Genomic DNA, 21,922 nt, shown 5'->3' on the forward strand with positions numbered 1-21,922 from the left:
AGAAACATACCATGTGTAGGATACCAAGGCAGCCGCTCCATAACCACATGGGACGCCAGCGGGGAGTTCCGAACGTAGGGCCAGCTGCATAGAAGTGGCAGACTGCAAAGACACAGAGAAGGTAACAGCAGTCAGAGTACGGTGCCACGTGGGACGCCACAGTAGGCACATGCCGCTACCTGACTGCTAATTTAACATCTATACAGACTCCAATATTACATATAGTGAAACATATATCCTGATGAACTGGGCATATATGGCATATATAAAATATATATCTTGCTGAACGGGGTATATGAGTTAGGCCTCATCAGGGCCGGTACAAGGCAGGGGCCGAAGGAGCGGGTGCCCTGGGCGCTACAAGGAGGGGGGCGCAGCAGGGCCGGACTGGCCTGCCGGGATACCGGGAAATTTCCCGGTGGGCCGGCAAGCCTGAGTGCCGCAAGGCCGCGGCCCTGGTGACAAGTGGGGGCGGCCGCGGCCGGCGGCAGGGCAGAGCAGGAGATGAGCGCTTCCATTGCGGAAGCGCTCATCTCCATAGTCATCTGTATTGCCGTCCTCAGGACGGCAATACAGATGCCTGCGCTGCGGCAGAGGAGGGAGAGGTGTGTCCCCTCCTGTTCCTCTGATAGGCTGCCAGCACTAGGCCGGCAGCCTATCAGAGGCCGGTGCAGGCGGCGCGATGACGTCATCGCGTCGCCTGACTGCCGTATAGCGAGGGACACAGACGGAAGAGGCGGCCTGCATCGCATCACATTGCTGGAGGTAAGTATAAGTTTTTTTTATTATTTTTTTTATTTATATAGGTACAATACTGGGCTGGGCTGGCACATAAGGGGGGACTACTGGGCTGGCACATGATAAGGGGGGACTACTGGGCTGGGCTGGCACATGATAAGGGGGGCTACTGGGCTGGCACATGATAAGGGGGGACTACTGGGCTGGGCTGGCACATAAGGGGGGCTACTGGGCTGGCACATGATAAGGGGGGACTACTGGGCTGGCACATGATAAGGGGGGACTACTGGGCTGGCACATGATAAGGGGGGCTACTGGCACATGATAAGGGGGGCTACTGGCACATGATAAGGGGGGCTACTGGCACATGATAAGGGGGGCTACTGGCACATGATAAGGGGGGCTACTGGCACATGATAAGGGGGGCTACTGGCACATGATAAGGGGGGCTACTGGCACATGATAAGGGGGGCTACTGGCCCATAAGGGGGCTACTGGCACATAAGGGGGGCTATTGGCACATAAGGGGGGCTACTGGCCCATAAGGGGGCTATTGGCAATAAGGGGGGCTACTGGCACATGATATGGGGGGCTACTGGCACATGATATGGGGGCACTCTGGCTACTGGCACATGATATGGGGGCACTCTGGCTACTGGCACATGATATGGGGGCACTCTGGCTACTGGCACATGATATGGGGGCACTCTGGCTACTGGCACATATGGGGGGGGGCTCTGGCTACTGGCACATGATATGGGGGCATCTATGGGGGCACATCTTACTGCAGATTATTTAGGGGCATCTACTGAGGCTAAAAAGAAGATATTTTATATGGGGGGCTCTGTATAGGGGCATTTTATACTGGGACACATTATGGTGGGTACTATGGGGAAGGGGGGAGCACTATGGGGGTCATCTACGGGGGCACTGAGAAGGGGTATTTTATGTTGGCACATTATGGGAACATTAGCTCAACTGGGGGCATTACAAAGGGGTATGTTTTGCATATTATAAGGAGAATTATTACTACTGGGGGGGGCATTATGGTGGGCTTTATTACTCCCCCATGGTATGACCCCCTAGTAGCAGCACCAGCCTCCCCCTGCTCTGCTATTCCTCTGCCCCTTCTCCAAATCCTTATTATGAAATCTTTCTCATTAGGATAAAGCACAACATCAGCTCCGCCGAGCCCCCGGCCAAGTGTTGAAGTGGCGTCCGAGATCCCCAAGGGCCAAGTCAAGTAACTGTAAGTTTTTATGGGGGTTCTACAAAAGAGCTATCGTGGGGCAAAGTTCATATTCGTGTTTACACACGTGTTTTAAAATGAATACTTTCAAAGTCCCACAGTCCTTTGTTCTATTGCTTTAAGTATATTCTTGTTTTGAAACAACATTGATTCTTTCTTAAAAACGGGGGGGGGGCGCAGTTTGCCATCTTCGCCCTGGGCACCAAATGGCCTTGTCCCAGCCCTGGGCCTCATGCACACGACCGTAGTTGTGGCCTGCATCCGAGCCGTTTTGCACAGTTTTTGCGGCTCGGGTGCGGACCCATTCATTTCAATACTCCGTGTGCTGTTCGCATCCTTTGGCCCCGCAAAAAGAATATAGCATGTCCTATTCTTGTCCGTGATGCGGACAAGAAAAGGCATATCTACAATGGGCCACAAATTGCGGAAGGCACACGGGCGGCTTCTGTTTTTTGCGGATCCGCGGTTTGCGGACCGGAAAAAAACGGCACGGTCGTATGCATGAGGCCTAATACTCTGAGGCACTAGATTGCAATCCAGCTGGAAACAATGTTACATATTCAGCTGAATTAACAAAATTGAACATTGTTTCAAAGCACTACATTGTTGCAACATAATTCCCTTTATAAGACTGTATATTGCAGACTCTTTTAGGTGGATCAACAAACAGAAACTGGATATTGGAAATACCTTTATTGAAAGGACTATCTACATGCAATTAATTGTATAGCCTATATCCAACACAGTCACGACTACTGTATTGATTGACTATATATTTGCTGCTACTCACTCTTCCTAAAAAAAACTTTTTTGTCTTTTTTTGCTGCTCTTTATCCCCCTGGGAGGACTGTTAATATCAATTTTTTTGGTATATTTTTAGGAAGGTTTGTGTGTGTTTAGGGGTTACCCTACCGTATGCTATTTTATCGTCTACAATAAAATATATATTTTTGTACATAAAAAAAACTTTTTTTTAAATATTATCTCTTTCCGTGTGATACTGAATGTAGAGTGCCTGTCTATTTATCAATTTCTAGCAACATCAGCATGATACCACAGAGTGGCAAGGTGATATAGTGTGGACATGGCAGCATCAGGAGGCCAAAGAGTGGTAAGGTGACATAGTGTGGACATGGCAGCATCAGGAAGCCACAAAGGGACACTTTGACATAGTGTGGAGATGGCAGCAGCAGCAGCATGATACCACAGAGTGGCAAGATGACATAGTGTGGACATGGCAGCTTAAGGAGGCCACAAAGTGGCACGTTGACATAGTGTGGAAATGGCAGCATCAGAAAGCCACAAAGTGGCACTTTTACATAGTGTGGAGATGGCAGAAACAGCAGCAGAAGCATCACGATACCACAGAGTGGCAAGGTGACATAGTGTGGAGATGGCAGCATCAGGAGGCCACTGAATGGCATGGTGACATATAGAGATGTCGCGAACATAAAATTTTCTGTTCGCGAACGGGCGAACCGGAGCGAACCGCTATAGACTTCAATAGGCAGGCGAATTTTAAAACCCACAGGGACTCTTTCTGGCCACAATAGTGATGGAAGTTGTTTAAAGGGGACTAACACCTGGACTGCGGCATGCCGGAGGAGGATCCATGGCAAAACTCCCATGGAAAATAACGTAGTTGACGCAGATTCAGGTTTTAATACATAAAGGGCATAAATACCCAGCTCCGCAGAGGCTGTCCTCTTTTTTTTTTATTAAAAAAATCTGTTCTTACACGTTTAATCTCTGTTTTGTCCCCTATCAGGGGCCGGTGTGGTGTATGGAATAGATTTTAGGAACCAGGAGATGGAAAAAGATGCTTGGTCGGTCCTCTTACTTCCAATTTGGGGCACTGCGCGTGCAATGTACTGGGCTACCCTATATGAGTGGTGTGTTAAGTAGTACTATTCCTATCAGTTTAATCCCTGTTACGTCCCCTATCAGGGGCCGGTGTATGGAATAGATTTTAGGAACCGGGAGATCGAAAAAGATGCTTGGTCGGTCCTCTTACTTCCCATTTGGGGCACTGCGCGTGCGCCGTCCAATTTACTGTGCTACCAGATATGAGTGGTATGTTAAGTAGTACTATTCTTATCAGTTTAATCCCTGTTATGTCCTCTATCAGGGGACGTGTATGGAATAGATTTTAGGAACCGGGAGATGGAAAAAGATGCTTGATTGGTCCTCTTACTTCCAATTTGGGGCACTGCGCGTGCGCCGTGCAATGTACTATGCAATCCCAATATGAGTGGTATGTAAAGTAGTACTATTCCTATCAGTTTAATCCCTGTTACGTCCCCTATTAGGGGACATGTATGGAATAGAGTTTAGACAACCGCAAAGAGTTGTCAATAGTTGACAGACTCATGACATAAATTTTATTCCTCTATGCGTCAATCTTGGTTTAGTGATGACTGTGCTCGTGCGCACGTTTGTGAGATTGCAGTCGATGGCGGTTTTTCAAAGCCTATGGTCGTGCTGAGGTAGTTCAGTGACAGTTAAGTGACCCAGAAAACAATGATTCTGCAGTGTGGGCCCATTGTTGGCCTAGTAGGCTTTAATGATCACCTTAGATGATCAAAGAAAATTAATGTTTTTTCTATGCAAAATTATCCAGCCGATCGGTTTTGGTCTGTTCACAATGAAGCAACGACCTTATCTCATCTGGGGTGTGCCAACATTGCCATTGCCAACACACTCATAGAGGTGGTCGCTTCATTGTGATACGCAAGTCCCTTAACCACAACAAGGTAACGATCACGAAGGGGGATTGACACATGTATGTGCCTTTTTTTGTTGTTTTATTTTTGCACCCACAGTGCAGTACCAGAGGCCAGAAAAATTAGGCATGTACACATGCCTGAAAAATTTGGTATTGTTGCAGCCGCAGCTTTATGTTTTCCAGGCAGAAAGTGCACTAAAACATTGCGGCTTGAACCCTAGTTGGTGGCGGAGAAGTCACGCAAGTCATCCGGAATGCAGAGATTAAATACAGCTGCGTGTAGACCATTTTTAGCCCAAGGCATCTCATCAGGCCTTTCTTAGTCAAATGCATCCCCCACTGACAGTCCCTTCGGGATCCATGCCTCATTCATCTTAATAAAGGTGAGGTAATCTAGATTTTTTTGACCTAGGCGACTTCTCTTCTCAGTGACAATACCTCCTGCTGCGCTGAAGGTCCTTTCTGACAGGACACTTGAAGCGGGGCAGGCCAGAAGTTCTATCGCAAATTGGGATAGCTCAGGCCACAGGTCAAGCCTGCACACCCAGTAGTCAAGGGGTTTATCGCTCCTCAGAGTGTCGATATCTGCAGTTAAGGCGAGGTAGTCTGCTACCTGTCTGTCGAGTCGTTCTCTGAGGGTGGACCCCGAAGGGCTGTGGCGATGCGTAGGACTTAAAAAGCTCTGCATGTCCTCCATCAACAAAACGTCTGTAAAGCGTCCTGTCCTTGCAGGAGTGGTCGTGGTAGGAGGAGGATTACTTTCACCTCTTCCCCTGTTAGATTCCCGTTGTACTGTGACATCACCCTTAGGCTTATTGCACACGACCGTATGTTTTTGCGGTCCGTTTTAAACGGATCCGTTGTTCCGTTTTTTGTTTCCGTTTTGCTTCCGTTTCCGTTCCGTTTCCGTTCCGTTTCCGTTCCTTATTTTAAAAAACAATATCCGTATGGTTTCAGTACACGATCCGTTTTTTGCGGATCGCAAACGGAACAAAAAAAAGGTGTGAACATCTTTCTTGAACACATCCCCTTTTTCACTCCCCCTATTTAACTTGGTCATGTGCGACTTGTTACTCCAATTTTATCAGCTTGTTGCAGCATTGAGAGCGTACTTGGAATCCTGTGTTTGGCAGACATTGGATTGTGGCTACAATTTTCTGTTGTATCATGGCTGAGGAGGAACTGGTTCTCTTGTGCTGGCTGATTTCTCGGGAACAGGAACAGCAGCCAACTATGCTGAACGTGGAACCGAGGAGGAGGAGGCATTGGGTTCACCCAATTCTCTGTCAGCGGCGCAGGAAGGGTCATTTCCACACGCTGTACATGGATCTGCGACAGCATCCTGAGAAATTTCATGGGTATTGTCGTATGTCTGTGAGCAGCTTTGATTTGTTGTTGGCGTCTCTGCGTCCTGGCCTCACTTACCAGGACACTAATATGAGGCGCTGCATTTCTCCTGAGGAACGGCTCATCGTCACGTTGAGGTATGGATATTTCATATGATTTATATGTTTGTGTCATAGTTTAGATGCAATGTGATTATGAGTATATATATTAGTCTAAAATTGTGGTTGTTAAAGACCAGCCATGCTCAACCTGCAGCCCTCCAGCTGTGGCAAAACGACAACTCCCAGCATGGCCGAACAGCCTACAGCTATCAGCCTACAGTAGGGTATGGTGGGAGTTGTAGTTTTACAACAGCTGGAGGGCCGTAGGTTGAGCATGGCTGTTATACATGTAGTATATACTGTATGTGTTGCATGACTGTTTTTATGTTTGTGTCTTCCAGATTTTTGGCTACTGGGAATTCATTTGTATCTCTGCATTTTGAGTTCCTGCTGGGAGTCTCAACTATTTCTCGGATAGTTCGTCAAACCAGTGATTTGATTTGGCAGCAACTCCGGGGAGTGGTGATGCCAGTGCCCAAGGCTGAGGATTGGATACGAATTGCTGAGGGTTTTTATGTTGATGCGCAGTTTCCGAACTGCATTGGGGCACTGGATGGCAAACACATACGTGTTAAGAAGCCGCCTCACTCAGGGTCCCGGTACTACAATTATAAACAGTATTTTTCTGTTGTGCTAATGGCCTTGGCTGACAGTAATTACAAGTTTTTAATTGTGGATATTGGGGCCTATGGGAGCACTGCAGATGCGCGCATTTTCAGTTCTTCTAGAATGGGTGATCGGCTTCAAGCCAACCAGCTTTCACTCCCAGAGCCCAGACAGCTGCCAGGTTCTGCGGGACCACCGGCTCCATTTGTTATTGTGGCTGATGAAGGGTTTGCTTTGACACCCCATGTCATGCGGCCCTTCCCCAGACGCAACCTGGATGACAGCAGACGTATATTTAACTATCGGCTGACTCGAGCCCGTCGGTATGTTGAGTGTGCGTTTGGAATACTCTCACAGAAGTGGAGAGTATTACTGTCATCCTTACAGATGGCACCGGAGAATGCCACCAAGGTTATTCAAGCGTGTGTGATCCTGCATAACTTTGTAAGGATTCATGATGGTCACTCCGAAGTTGATGAATTGGAACCTGGTACGTCTTCTTCATCCGGAGGATTGGACCAAACCCTTCATGGACGACCTGGAACTGCAGGGATTGCAGTTCGGGCTCTCTATGAGCAATATTTTTCAAGTCCTGAGGGAGCATTGCCGTGGCAGATGGACGTAGTGCATGGCAGATAATGAATTGTCTGGACTCTGGGCATCTTAGTATTTATTATTTTCCAGTGTAATTTCTTGTGTGGGTGGGGGGGGGGGGGGTTTATGGAGATAGTGTAGGACTCACAAGACCAAGAGGACCCTTGACGTGGGCTTGTGGGCTGGGGTTCCAATGTAGACACTAAAAAAAATAACACTATGTAGTAAATCATGTTCGCTGTGAACATTTTTATTTGTAAAAATGTTTTTTTTTGGTCTACATTAACCCTCTAATACCTCATTATCCTTATATATTTATTACATATGTATTGTGTGTTGAGATTGCCTAGTCTTTATCGACATTTAACATTTTTTTAACATTCTTTATCCCTGCAGAGCGCTTTAAAGACGCTGTCCATTGTCCTGCCATTGGAGGTTATCCCAGCACTTTGAAGATTTGCCTTTGTAATACAATTTGCATATATATGTTTGTGGTTTACTACAGGAATGTCCACACCGCAGCACTCAAGCTGGGGAAAAAGTTATTTTCCTGCATGTGTGGACATACCACAGCTATTCAGACATGCAGGGAGCTCTAGTTTTTTAATAGCTGTAGTGTGACAGGTTGAGCATAGCTGGCTAAAAGTATACATACTTCCCTATTTCTCCTTAATGTACCAAATAAATACTATATCTGTGTATTCTATTCCTATTCTTCTTATATGTCAATAAAGTTTGTAATGTTGTAATATTGGTATGTATGTGCAATATGAAATAAAAGTCGACACATAGATTTTTGATTCATAAAGTATATTATTAAATAAAAATATAAATTAAAATATACACAAAAGGCTTAACAATCAGCCCAAATTAGTTATTACTCAAACGTTAACATAACATTAAAGATCCATTAGCTCCCGCAAATATAACCCCGGACCAGTTTGACGAGGGCCAGCAACATTACTTGCACCGGTGTTACTCATTGTGGGCCCTGGATATTGTGGCCGTGGCATGAACTGAGACTCTTGGGAATAAAGAGGCTGTGAATAGGAGGGTGGCCTAGGAGGTGGTTGGATCATACTGGGCCCAGGTTGGGTTTCTTTTGCTAACCTAAATGCCCGTTGCTTCAGGTTTTCCACCCAACTCACCAGTTCATGGGGATCAAGTGGCGTTTTTAAAATTGTCGCCACTGACCCCATGATGTCAATAAATATGGTTTGCTTGTATGAATCCAGATCTTCAATAAGAGGAGCAAGACCACAGAGCATCCGCTCCTCCTTTCCTTCCGCCCGTCTCTGCCTCAAATAGTCAAGCACCTGATTTTGAACCAGGGCTTGAGTATTTGAGGCAGAGACGGCAGTGTTAGTTGCCCCCCTTCTCCGCCGTGGCTGCCTTCTTCTTGTCTCAGGGCTTGACTGAATTGCAGCCGAAGGACCCTCCAAAGCTGAAGACTCCTCCCTCTCTTCCTGCAGCACTGGTTGGGGGTCGTCATCCGCAGTAAGTGTGGAGTCTAGGGGCTGCGCACCAGCATCTTCATCACTGTTGGTGCTGCTATGATCTCCCTCTTGCTCTAGGCTGTCAACGGTCCTGTGGAATGAGAGATAATTGCAATCAAGGAAAGTGTATATATGAAGGGTATAGACCGAAAATAAAACATTTACTATACACACTGGAACAGAGTCTACCATGATAATTATTATTAATGTTGACAGCTTCTAAATTAATAAGTGGTATCTTTAATAATTCACTGCAATAAAAACCTAAGCCAATCAAAGTCTACGCGTTTCGGATCATACAATATTGATTCTTTTATACTCAATATTGTAGTATCCGAAACGCGTAGACTTGGATTGCCTTTGTTTTTGTTTGCACTAAATTATTAAAGACACCACTTCAAAATTTTTGGAAGCTGGCCTTTATCTTCTCATTGTTCATATTCATGTTTCAAGTATGGGAAAAAGACATTCCAACAATTTGAAATAGTATTTTTCGTCTATGGTTGACATGAGCCATGTGAAGCATTGCAGAGGCCAAGGTCTGTTTCATTCCTGCCAGTGATGTAATGTCCTTGTCCACACTATATGCTACACCCTGACTTCTGCATAGCAATATGGCCGACCTTTTTTTCCAAAAAGGACCAGCACTGATTTGTGCTGGTAATGTCAAGAGAAAAAACAAAGAGATGGAAGTATTCTTCTAGCAGGGTGTGTAGAAGGGCAGATTTTTACCCGCAGAGAACTAAGTGTACCATGCATGTGCAAACCAAAAATAAGTTTACAGCATAGCATAGCACAAACCATTACTTCTATGCTGGTATAAATGATTACAAAAAAACAACAGTACGAATATTTTATTTTGGCCAAACATTACAAGAGATAAAATAATTACAGTGGTTACTCACGCCCTAAGATCCAACACGGGTTTGAGAAAGTGCAATTGTTTCGTATACAGATACGGTTTTTTACGGGGACCACCATCTCCACTTTTCCCAAGTCCCTGGACACGTTCACGCCGGTATTGGTCCCGGCACGATTGCCAGCGGGTTTTGACACGTAGTACTGTAGAAATATAACCGAACAAAAATTCTATCAGAATATATCCATACAAACTTATCAATGCACATGTTAACCAAGGCTTTCTACCACATGCTATAACATTGTAGTTTCTAAACTAGTTACGTGCATTGACATAAAAATCTGGGTCATCTATAGACAGGTTCTATATTCAGTTTTTTGCCCACATACATTTAATGGGCCTGTAAACACAATTGCCATATATTTACATGATATAAATGTCAATACATGAGGCCTAAACACTTTAGCATATATGTATTTTGAGAAAAGCACGAGAGACACCGGCGGACAAGGTTGCTGACATCCAAAACTATCTAGTGCTATGGAAGGGGATAGTTACTTAAAAAAAAAGAGTTTTACAAAAGTGCACCTTCATTACAACATGGCCTATTTTCCTGTATTCACATATAAACCCACCAGTGCATCACAGTTTTGACATAATTCCAATAAACATTTGATAAAGAAGCACACATGCCCGCATGGGTAGGCTTACCTAATCTGCGCCTTTTCGACGAATTGCCCTTCTCCCATTCTCTCGCCAGCATCTCCTTTGTAATCTCCTCCCAGGCACGCTCCTTCACAATGCGATCATGGTACTGATCTTGTCTGCTGTCCCACAGCTGGGGACGCTCCTGTATGAGGGTGATGAGCTTGGCAACATCCATCTTTTGGCTTTGCAGGCAAGTCAGACAGCGTGGGGGTGGGTTATTTAAGTGCACATGTGCTCACTTCCTGGATTGTAAACACAGAACACATGGCCACAGTGGGCAGGGCCTAGCATCTCCTAACTATTGATCCGCAAAAAACGGATGACATACGGATGTGCTCCGTATGCATTCCGTATGTGTTCCGTTTTTAAACGGACCCATTGACTTGAATGGAGCCACGGACTGTGATTTGCGGGCAATAATAGGACATGTTCTATGTTAAAACGGAACGGAAAAACGGAAATACGGAAACGGAATGCATACGGAGTACATTCCGTTTTTTTTGCGGGCCCATTGAAATGAATGGTTCCGTATACGGACCGTATACGGAACAAGAAAAACGAACCGCAAAACGGAAAAAAAAACGTTCGTGTGCATGAGGCCTTATACGCTGTGTAAAGCATACTTTTTAACTTGTTTTGGAACTGATGCATCCTTTCCGACTTCCGGTAATTCGGTAACATTTCAGCCACTTTCTGCTTATACCGGGGGTCTAGTAGCGTGGCCACCCAGTACAGGTCGTTCTCCTTCAGCCTTTTTATACGAGGGTCGCTCAACAGGCATGACTGCATGAAAGACCCCATTTGCACAAGGTTGGATGCCGAGCTACTCATGTCCCGTTCCTCGTCCTCACTGATCTCATTGAAGGTCTGTTCTTCCCCCCAGCCACGTACAACACCACGGGTACCAGATAAGTGACAACGAGCACCCTGGGATGCCTGCTGTGGTTGGTCTTCCTCCTCCTCAAAGCCACATTCCTCCTCTGACTCCTCTTCCTCCGACTCCGCTTCCAGCGTTGCAGCAGGTCCAGCAAGCGATGCTGATAAGGCTGTTTCTGGTGGTGATGGTGACCACAACTCTTCCTCTACCTCTTCACGCTCATCTACTGCCTGATCCAGCACTCTTAGCAGGGCACGCTCCAGGAAGAAAACAAATGGGATGATGTCGCTGATTGTGCCTTCGGTGCGACTGACTAGGTTTGTCACCTCCTCAAAAGGATGCATGAGCCTATAGGCATTGCGCATGAGCGTCCAGTAACGTGGCAAAAAAATACCCAGCTCTGCAGAGGCTGTCCTAGCACCCTTGACATACAAATACTCGTTGACAGCTTTTTCTTGTTGGAGCAGGCGGTCGAACATTAGGAGTGTTGAATTCCAACGTGTCGGGCTGTCGCAAATCAGAATATCGGAAAAGTGCGCCATGGCCGTGTAGGAACGCCTGAAATGGCCACACACCTTCCTGGTCTGCTTGAGGACGTCCTGTAAGCCTGGGTACTTATGCACAAAGCGTTGTACGATCAGATTCAACACATGTGCCATGCACGGCACATGTGTCAACTTGCCCAAATTCAATGCCGCCAACAAATTGCTTCCATTGTCACACACCACTTTGCCGATCTCCAGTTGGTGCGGAGTCAGCCACTGATCCACCTGTACATTCAGGGCGGACAGGAGTGCTGGTCCGGTGTGACTCTCTGCTTTCAGGCAAGTCAACCCCAAGACGGCGTGACACTGTCGTATCCGGGATGTTGAAAAGCCCCTGGGGAGCTGGGGGGTGCAGTTGATGTGGAGCAAGACGCAGCAGCAGAAGAGGACTAAGCCGAGGAGGTTAGCGAAGAGGATGGAGTAGGAGGAGTAAAGGAGGTGGCAGCAGGCCTGCCTGCAAGTCATGGCGGTGTCACCAACTCCTCTGCAGAGCCACGCATTCCATGCTTGGCAGCCGTCAGCAGGTTTACCCAATGCGCAGTGTACGTGATATACCTGCCCTGATTATGCTTTGCAGACCAGGTATCAGTGGTCAGATGGACCCTTGCCCCAACACTGTGTGCCAGACATGCCATGACTTCCTTTTCCACAATAGAGTACAGGTTGGGGATTGCCTTTTGTGAAAAAAATCTTCGGCCGGGTACCTTCCACTGCGGTGTCCCAATAGCTACAAATTTTTTGAAGGCCTCAGACTCCACTGCTGAAGGAACTGCTGAAGGTGAGAGGTGGAGTGGCGGATGGTTTAGAGGGAGCAAGGAGGACAGCAGTGGTTGACGTGGCTGAAGATGCTGGACCAGGAGGAGGATGGTGGCTTTGAGTTTGTGTGCTGCTTGTACTCATCATGTGTTGATCCCATAGGCATTTGTGATTTGAGATCATGTGCCTTCGCAAAGCAGTTGTACCTAGGTGGGTGTTGGACTTCCCACGACTCAGTTTCTTTTGGCACAGGTTGCAAATGGCATCGCTGTTATCAGAGGCAGACACACAAAAAAAATGCCACACTGCTGAGCTTTGCAATGACGGCATTCTGGTGGTGGCAACAGCATGCGTTGATTGGCGTGCTGTCTGGCTGACCCCGGGTGCCGATACATGCTGTCTGACTGTGCCACTAGCTCCTTGCGATGACCTCCCCCTGCTTCCAACTCGTCTCCTCCTCCTCTCTGTCTCCCCATCTGAACTTTCAGGGGGAAAGTTCTTCTTCTCTTCGAGCGGGCACCCACGTGACATCCACGGACACATCGTCATCATCAACCGCTTCACTTTTATCTGACAACTCAGCAAAGGAAGCAGCAGTGGGTACAGCATCATCATCATCACACCGTACGTCCATGTGTGTAATGCTGCCTGACTGAGACATATCCCTGTTATCTACATCCTCTGGCAATAATGGTTGCACATCACTCATTTCTTCCAACTGATGTGTAAATAACTCCTCTGACAGATCAAGTGAAGCAGCTGTGGTGCTAGTGTTGGTGGTGGCGGCAGGCGGGCGAGTGGTAACTTGAGAGGTGCCCGAAGCTGAGCTGGAGGAGGATGGTGCGTCAAGGTTCCGAGCGGAAGCTGTAGAAGATTGGGTGTCCTGTGTTAGCCAGTCAACTATGTCCTCAGAACTTTTCTAGTTCAGGGTATGTGGCCTCTGAACACTGGGCATTATTCTAGGGCCAAAGGAAATCACAGCACCACGACCATGACGGTCCCTGCGGGGTGGCCTGCCTCTGCCTGTAATTTTTTTTTTTAATAGTGGTACTATGCGTGCAAGCTACTGTTACACTAGATATGAGTGGTGGCACTGGGAACTGGCAGTAGTGGGCACAGTACACACTGTGGGCCTGACACACACGCTGGCAGGCAACTGCAATTATATTACAGTGATTTTTTTTTTTACTGTTTTAAATACAAGCTACTGTGACACCAGATAGGAGTAGTGGGCACAGTACACGCTGTGGGCCTGACACACACGCTGGCAGGCAACTGCAATTATACTACAGTGAAAAAATTGTTCTACTGTTTTAAATGCAAGCTACTGTGACACCAGATATGAGTGGTGGCACTGGGCACTGACAGTAGTGGGCACAGTACACGCTGTGGGCCTGACACATTCGCTGGCAGGCAACTGCAATTATATTACAGTGAAAAAATAGTCTTACTGTTTTAAATGCAAGCTACTGTGACACCAGATATGAGTGGTGGCACTGTGCACTGGCAGTAGTGGGCACAATACACGCTGTGGGCCTGACACACACGCTGGCAGGCAACTGCAATCATATTACAGTGAATTTTTTTTTTGCTGTTTTAAATGCACGCTACTGTGACACCAGATATGAGTGGTGGCACTGGGCACTGGCAGTAGTGGGCACAGTACACGCTGTGGGCCTGACACACACGCTGGCAGGCAACTGCAATTATATTACAGTGAAAAAAATGTTTTAGTGTTTTAAATGCAAGCTACTGTGACACCAGATATGAGTGGTGGCACTGGGCACTGGCAGTAGTGGGCACAGTCCACGCTGTGGGCCTGACACACACGCTGGCAGGCAACTGAAATTATTTTACAGAGAAAAAAAAAAGCAGACTGATGTACTAGCCCTAAAATGGGCTTTTTGGGGTGCTGTCAGGACGCTGTCCTTGCAGCAGATCAGATAAGTCTTTGAGGACTGTAGTGGACACAGAACACTGGCCTAGATAACGATTTCCCTATTAAATCAGCAGCAGCTGCACTGTCACTGCTCTCACTAACACTGCAGCTTCCGAATAAATCTAAGATGGATGCTGTCCTTGGTTTTTGATAGGAGGTGGGAGGGTCTGGGAGGGAGGGTATGCTGCTGATTGGCTGGAATGTGTCTGCTGACTGTGAGGTACAGGTTTAAAGTTTGCTCAATGATGACGTATAGGGGCGGACCAAACATCGCATATGTTCGCCCGCCGCGGCGAACGCGAACAAGCGATGTTTGCCGGGAAATGTTCACCGGCGAATAGTTCGGGACATCTCTAAATATGGGTTGTCATAAATTCTGGTACCGGATTTGGTATTATGTGAATAAATCTCAAGTTCATTTGCAGCCCCTAATAAACATATGTTTAAAAACTCCTATGCATATATAATACATTTGCACACATGATCACATATTAATTACCAAATACATAAAATTTAAAAACAGCATATAAGACCAATGAGTAAATATATATACATTAATACATTATATCTTAATACATGTTTGATTTCATATTCATATTCAATTGTTGTGTGGATTGAGGGGGAGAGTCCTGTAGGGAGGTGAGGCCAAAGTGCTGGAAAAACAGCCTGACTTTGACCCCACATCACCGCAGGACACGCCCCCATATCTATAGGAAGCCGAATAATTCGATTTCGGCATTAAGGCCCTTGGGCAATAGTGAGTCAAACTCAAAAATTCTCCTTGATTCTTGTCTGGACATATGATATGATTGCCCCCTCTCAATGGGCGTTTGACTTTTTCCAACGCACAGAATCTGAGAAAAGATAGATCACAATTATGGACTCGCTTAAAGTGACTAGAGAGGGAGTGTAGTTCATAACCCTTTTTGATATTAGAGATATGTTCTGACACTCTTTTCTTTAACGTTCTCTTTGTCCTCCCAATATATTGTTTATTACATGTACACTCAAGAAGGTAGATCACATCTCTAGAGTTACATGTTAAGGCGTCCCTAATTGTTAGTTTAAAAGAATTCTGTGTGGAACTAACCTCCATGGTTTTCTTAGGAAAATAAGTGGTTTTACAATTGTTGCACTGACCGCATCTGAAAAAACCCTTGGTTGTCTACCAATTAGATCCACTTAATGTTGTCAGTGTCTTTTTTACCGTGGGGGCTACTGTAGACGCAAGTTTATTTGCCTTAGTATATTTGGCTCGGGACTCAGGAGGGGACCTACTATTTTGTCTTCCAATAGGATATACCAATACTTTTTAATAATCCTCTCCATTTGATAATATGGAGAATGGAAAGGTAGTATTAATCTTAATGTATCATCCATTTGTGGGAGAACCTTATTTAAAAAAAAAGAAAATTCGATCCATACACCTCACCTTGTCTAGAGCTTTTCCAACTACTTTCATAGGATATTCCCTATCTAGAAATTGTTGGCTCAAGGCCTTAGCTTCTTCTTCAAACTTTTCGTTTTCTGTACAGTTACGTTTAAGCCGTCTAAACTGGCCCGTCTGTATTTTTATGAGCCATCGTGGAAGATGACAGCTTGTAAAACGTATGTAGCTATTTCTCGCCACTGTTTTGAAGTATGTATTACAGCAGATTTTTGTTCCTTTTCTGACAATATTCAGATCCAAGAATTCCATCTGCTCCTTGCTAATCTTTGGTGTAAATATCAGGACCCTATTATTTGCATTAATTTCTGTCAAGAATATATCCAGGGATTGCTCACTATCCTGCCAAACAAATAAAATATCATCTATAAACCGTCGCCAGAGCACCAGACTCGTCCCCAGTTTGGGTGAGATGTGAGCCTCCTCCCAATTAGCCAAAAATAAGTTGGCATAACTGGGGGCGAATCTGGTGCCCATAGCGGTGCCGGTCAACTGTACGTAAAAATCTTCCACAAAAACAAAATAATTATGCCGGGGAATGTAATCAACTCCTTCCATCAGGAATTGAAGCTGATCACTTGGTATTTTCGCATTTCTTTCTAGTTGTTTTGCTAATGCTTCCATACCCTTCCATACCCTGTTCATGATTGAAAATTGCATAGTTTGTATAATACAGAAACTGACTGTAACTGCAATTTGGATTAAATATAGGCGTCACACACGGCCTAGATATCAGTGCTAATTTGCTTCTCACTGGTCACAGCAAGCAGAGTTTGTATAATACAGAAACTGACTAACCTCAATTTGGATTAAATATAGGCGTCACACACGGCCTAGATATCAGTGCTGATTTGCTTCTCACTGATCACAGCAAGCAGAGTTTGTATAACACAGAAACTGACTATAACTGCAATTTGGATTAAATATAGGCGTCAAACACGGCTTAGATATCAGTGCTGATTTGCTTCTCACTGGTCACAGCAAGCAGCGTTTGTATAATGCAGAAAATTAATTTCACTAACGGTCGCCCTGACATAAAAAAATAATTCCCCCAAAATAAATTTTGCTGCCACCTCTAACAATAGTCCATAAAAGGACTTTTGGGTCTCTGAAAGGTTTGAGATCATATTCGCTCTACACTCGCTTTGTCCCTTCTTAACAGCAGCTCTCCCTGACTCGCAATGAGCCGAACCCGCGTGACCGGGTGCTATATAGCACCCGATGACGTGTTCCGGCCAGCCAATCACTGTAATGTCAGTAGAAAACATGTCTAATGGCATTACAGTGATGGCAATACTTACCAGCATGCTTATTGGCTGCTTAGAAGGCGCCAAACGTCCGGGGAGGAGACTCGAGCAAGGCGCTCGAGCACATGTGGTACCCGGCAGAGCGCTCGGATCTGCCGAGCATAGCGATGCTCGAGCCGAACCGGTACTAGGCCGAGCATGCTTGATCATCACTAGTAGTGATATTGCGGTGAAGGGGAGAAGAGTGATGAATTGATGGGCTGTTAATATATAGATGCATTAAGGGAGGATAGTAAATTACTGTAACTACAGTATATGGATGGATGGTGACTGTTGCTGTTAATAGTGGATGGTGATGAAATAGGGTGGCTGAGCTAGATACATGAAACTGGTATTAGGAAAATGGGTAGTGATGAATATTGGAAGGATGAGAAATTAATGAAATTAAAGTATCATGTCGCTGATGTTTGATGTGGGGGGGAAGGTATATTGCATTATTGAATCAATGGTGCTGGTTTGTAGCAATAAAATAATATGGTAATGCTGGAGGCACCTGCCTAATTTTGTTTAAACAATTATAGCACACTTTCTGCAAATCTAATAAACTTCATTTCACTTCTCAAATATATCTGTGTGTGTCTCCTATATGATATATTTAACTGACATTTTTTATCGTAACAACCAACGATTTATACAGGAAAATCATGACGATTAACAAGGTTGCCCAAACTTTCGCATCCCACTGTATATATATATATACAGTACAGACCAAAAGTTTGGACACACCTTCTCATTCAAAGAGTTTTCTTTATTTTCATGACTATGAAGGCATCAAAACTATGAATTAACACATGTGGAATTATATACATAACAAACAAGTGTGAAACAACTGAAAATATGTAATATTCTAGGTTCTTCAAAGTAGCCACCTTTTGCTTTGATTACTGCTTTGCACACTCTTGGCATTCTCTTGATGAGCTTCAAGAGGTAGTCCCCTGAGATGGTCTTCCAACAGTCTTGAAGGAGTTCCCAGAGATGCTTAGCACTTGTTGGCCCTTTTGCCTTCACTCTGCGGTCCAGCTTACCCCAAACCATCTCGATTGGGTTCAGGTCCGGTGACTCTGCAGGCCAGGTCATCTGGCGCAGCACCCCACCAAGGTGTCGGTGGTGTGCCTGGATTTCCAAGGGAAAAGCGGATCTATGCCGTTGCCCAGGGCAACCGTCGGGAAGACAAAGAGGGGGAGAGAGTTGCGGCTTTCAGGAGTGCCTGTGTTTCCTGTGATTGTGTACAAGGTCCTAAAGGGTGTGCCTGGAGTGACCATCCGAGAGAGTTCTGGACTCCAGGCCATGTGGTTTCCGGTAGCAACGGCTGCAGTAAGGAGTCTGCCAGTGGTTGTGGTACTAGGAACCCAGAGAAGGCTGGAGATCTCGGTAGAGGTGATCTTGGGATATCTTCATCTCCAGAGACTGCCGAATCTGCGACGTCAGGCGGTAAGAACATTCCTGTATTTATTGGGCTGGCAAACCCCGGGACAGTACGCCAACGACAGTTGCTCCCTGCTGGGTCGGCAGGTGGTAACTCCCAGAGGCAAGGAACTGTCGCAAAGGGATGTGTCTCTGTGGAAACCGCAGAGTCTGAACAGGCGGGTAAGCCTGTTGCGGTTGCTCCCTCGCGGGAATCTGAAGGGCAGAAGGGTATTGGGTGGCCCAAAATGCCCATGACCAAGGCTACGCTTGGGGTCGTGAAAGTTAGAGACCCTATGCTAGTCTGGGTAAGGGGTAGCACGATCCTGGAAACTAAGACTGGCATAATGGTAAATAGGCTTGACAGACATGTGATTAAAAAGGACTGTCAGATAGTTCCCACCAGACGTGAGACTATGGTGACAACTAGAACCAATTGTGCCAAGTTATCTGCATTGCCTAATGAAAATGTAAAGTTATGTAAATTAAGTGATAATGATAACACCCCTTTTCCTTTGCAGGTTGTGATCAGGAAAAAAGCTACCCCGCTGGTTTAATTGTATATGTGGTAGGGATGTTGATTGAAAGTGAGGCATTGCTAGAAGGTGTACCACATGTACTAGGTACAGATAAGCAGTCTCCACAGAGTTCTATGGTTAGTGAGCTCGGGTGCAAGATAGATGAAAGTAGTGTGACCTATAATGTGAACCAGCCACCTGAAAGAGAGTCTGAGCAAGTGCAGGTGGTTCTCACTGAGGGGGTAAGACTAGTGATAAATGGGTTTTGTGTACTTGATGTTACAAATATGTTCATATATGATGTGATGATTGGCTGTGATATCATTTCGTTGTTGTGGGGTAAGGTAGACACTTCTACAGATAGTGACTGTAACGGATCACCTGGCACCCCGACCGGGTACCTCCGTTGAATGAATGCTCCTAGTGCTTTCCGAGGACTCCAAGCACTCCACTTGACACCGTACGCACTGCAGACCCCACGAACCGCCGAAGCTTGGTTGAGGTCTCACCGTCTCCTACCCACCCTGGACCTACGACAAGGCTCCAGGCTCCAGTGGGTGGACCTCTCCTAAAACCAGAGAGCAGGAACAGCCCTTAAAAGAGCTAGTAGTTATAGCCAGGGGAGTATACACGTATAGCAATCCCCACACACATGAGACGAGGCTCTATGTTGAAGGTGAAACAGGAACTGACTGTACTTCACGTACAGCCTCTTTTATTCACAAACCAAAAACATAGTACTGCCCACAGGGGTTTGAAATACAACCAATCAGTAATTAACAACACATACAATGCAACTACAGCAACCAATCGTTCACGCCCCCAGAGGACCAGAATGAAGACTGGGACATAGGACAACATATCCCCACAATGCATCATGGTCTCCTCCCCTCTGTCTGGAGACAACCTGAGGAGCAATCCAATTATCTCTCAGAACAAAGGGAGATCGCCAATACACATGTAGATACAACAGGACAGACATCACCATTTAAACACACAATGGGACAATGGCACAATAGAAACACACCCAGCATTTCCTCTTAAGCTGACAAGTTACAATTATTATAGATTGTTACAACTTTGTGAGTTTACATTGGCCATACATATAACTTACATTAATTCAAACAGTATAACGTGGGGACAAACCTATCCAAAATTCACTTGAATCGGTTCAGGGGTTTAAAAGTTAGTATATGGCCCATAATCCTGGGGCAAGAGGCCAGCAGCCAGTCCTCTCCAAAACCCAGTGGCGAGGTTGGTTTCGCCACACATCTCCCCCTCCCAGGGAAGACTAACCAGATACCTGACCTCACGGTCAGTACCGGAGTTAGTCTGGCAGTCCAACCACAACCCAATACTGGACCTGTTGAATCTTGGGGCCTGGCTCTGTTCTGTATGTCCCCAGCTGTTGAGTGGGCATCTGCTACTCCTCGCTTCCTTGTGGTTCTCCAGCTTGGAGCTGTAGGTACTTGGTGGGCAGAGGCCGACTGCGCTCTGCCCAGATGCCAGCTCTTCTGCTGGGGTAGCCTGTGGGAAGTCCGGCTCTGGAGAAGAGGATAGGGGAGGGCAGAGGCCGACTGCGCTCTGCCCAGATGCCAGCTCTTCCGCTCGGATGTGGTCAGGGAATCCTATCCCCAGGACCTTGTTGCAGATCGGCTGTGGAGAGGAGGAATCGCTTACCTCCTCCTCCTGGCATTCCTGCAGGGTTGGTGGGGGATCTGAACCGGCCGTCCAGTATCTCGGTAGGTCTGGTGCAGAGACCGTGGTCCCATCTGCACCATCGGAGTTAGGGGTGCTGTCCCCCTGTGGTTGGGGAGAGAGATCAGTGGGTATCGCAGGCTCATCCCCTGCCCCCAGAACTCGGTTGGGAAGTACCTGGGAAGGGGAGGGCTCGCTTACCTCCTCCTCCTGGTATCCCTGCGGAGATGGCTGGAGATCTGGACCAACCGTCCAGCATACCTGTAGGACTGGTAGAGAGACCTCGGTCCCATCTCCACCTGCCATCTGTGGGTCCTCCCAGGACCAGTCTGTGAGGTCCCTCAACAGTTGCGAGTAAGAACCACCTGCGTCCACACCTGGCAACTCCGGCTGCTGTTGAGCGTCTGGGCCAGCTGCCCAGCATCCCGGTGGAGAGACCTCGGTCCCGTCTCCACCTGCCTGTTGTGGTTCCTCACAGGACCAGTCTATGAGGACCCCTACTTCGGGTTCCTCTGGCCGCCTCAGGGGGAGACTGCTAACCTCCTCGGATGCAGCCTCTGCTCGGCTGCTGTAACACTCCTTCCGCTGGGCAATTTCGCTCTCTTTCGCCAGTCGGAATTCTCGTTCCATCCTTGCGTGTCGCTTGGCTGTGACCTGGTTCCAGATGGCCTGGTATATATCCATGGACACATTACCTCCATACTGGGCCACTCGCTGCCTCACCTCGGCCAGCCAGTCATCTTCAGAGCCTTCCATACTTGTCTGCTCCAAGTCGCTGGATACCTCTGCTCCCAGGGGCGCTGTACGGATACTAGCGTTGCCCTCAATTTGTAACTCCACGAACGGTGTCTCCGAGCTGCTTCTCCTCACACTAGGACGCCATCCCACTGCTTGCCACCAATGTAACGAATCACCTGGTACACCGACCGGGTACCTCCGTTGAATGAATGCTCCTAGTGCTTTCCGAGGACTCCAAGCACTCCACTTGACACCGTACGCACTGCAGAC

The sequence above is a fragment of the Bufo bufo genome, chromosome 2, assembly GCF_905171765.1.
Source record: "Bufo bufo chromosome 2, aBufBuf1.1, whole genome shotgun sequence".
In the NCBI taxonomy this organism is placed as follows: domain Eukaryota; kingdom Metazoa; phylum Chordata; class Amphibia; order Anura; family Bufonidae; genus Bufo; species Bufo bufo.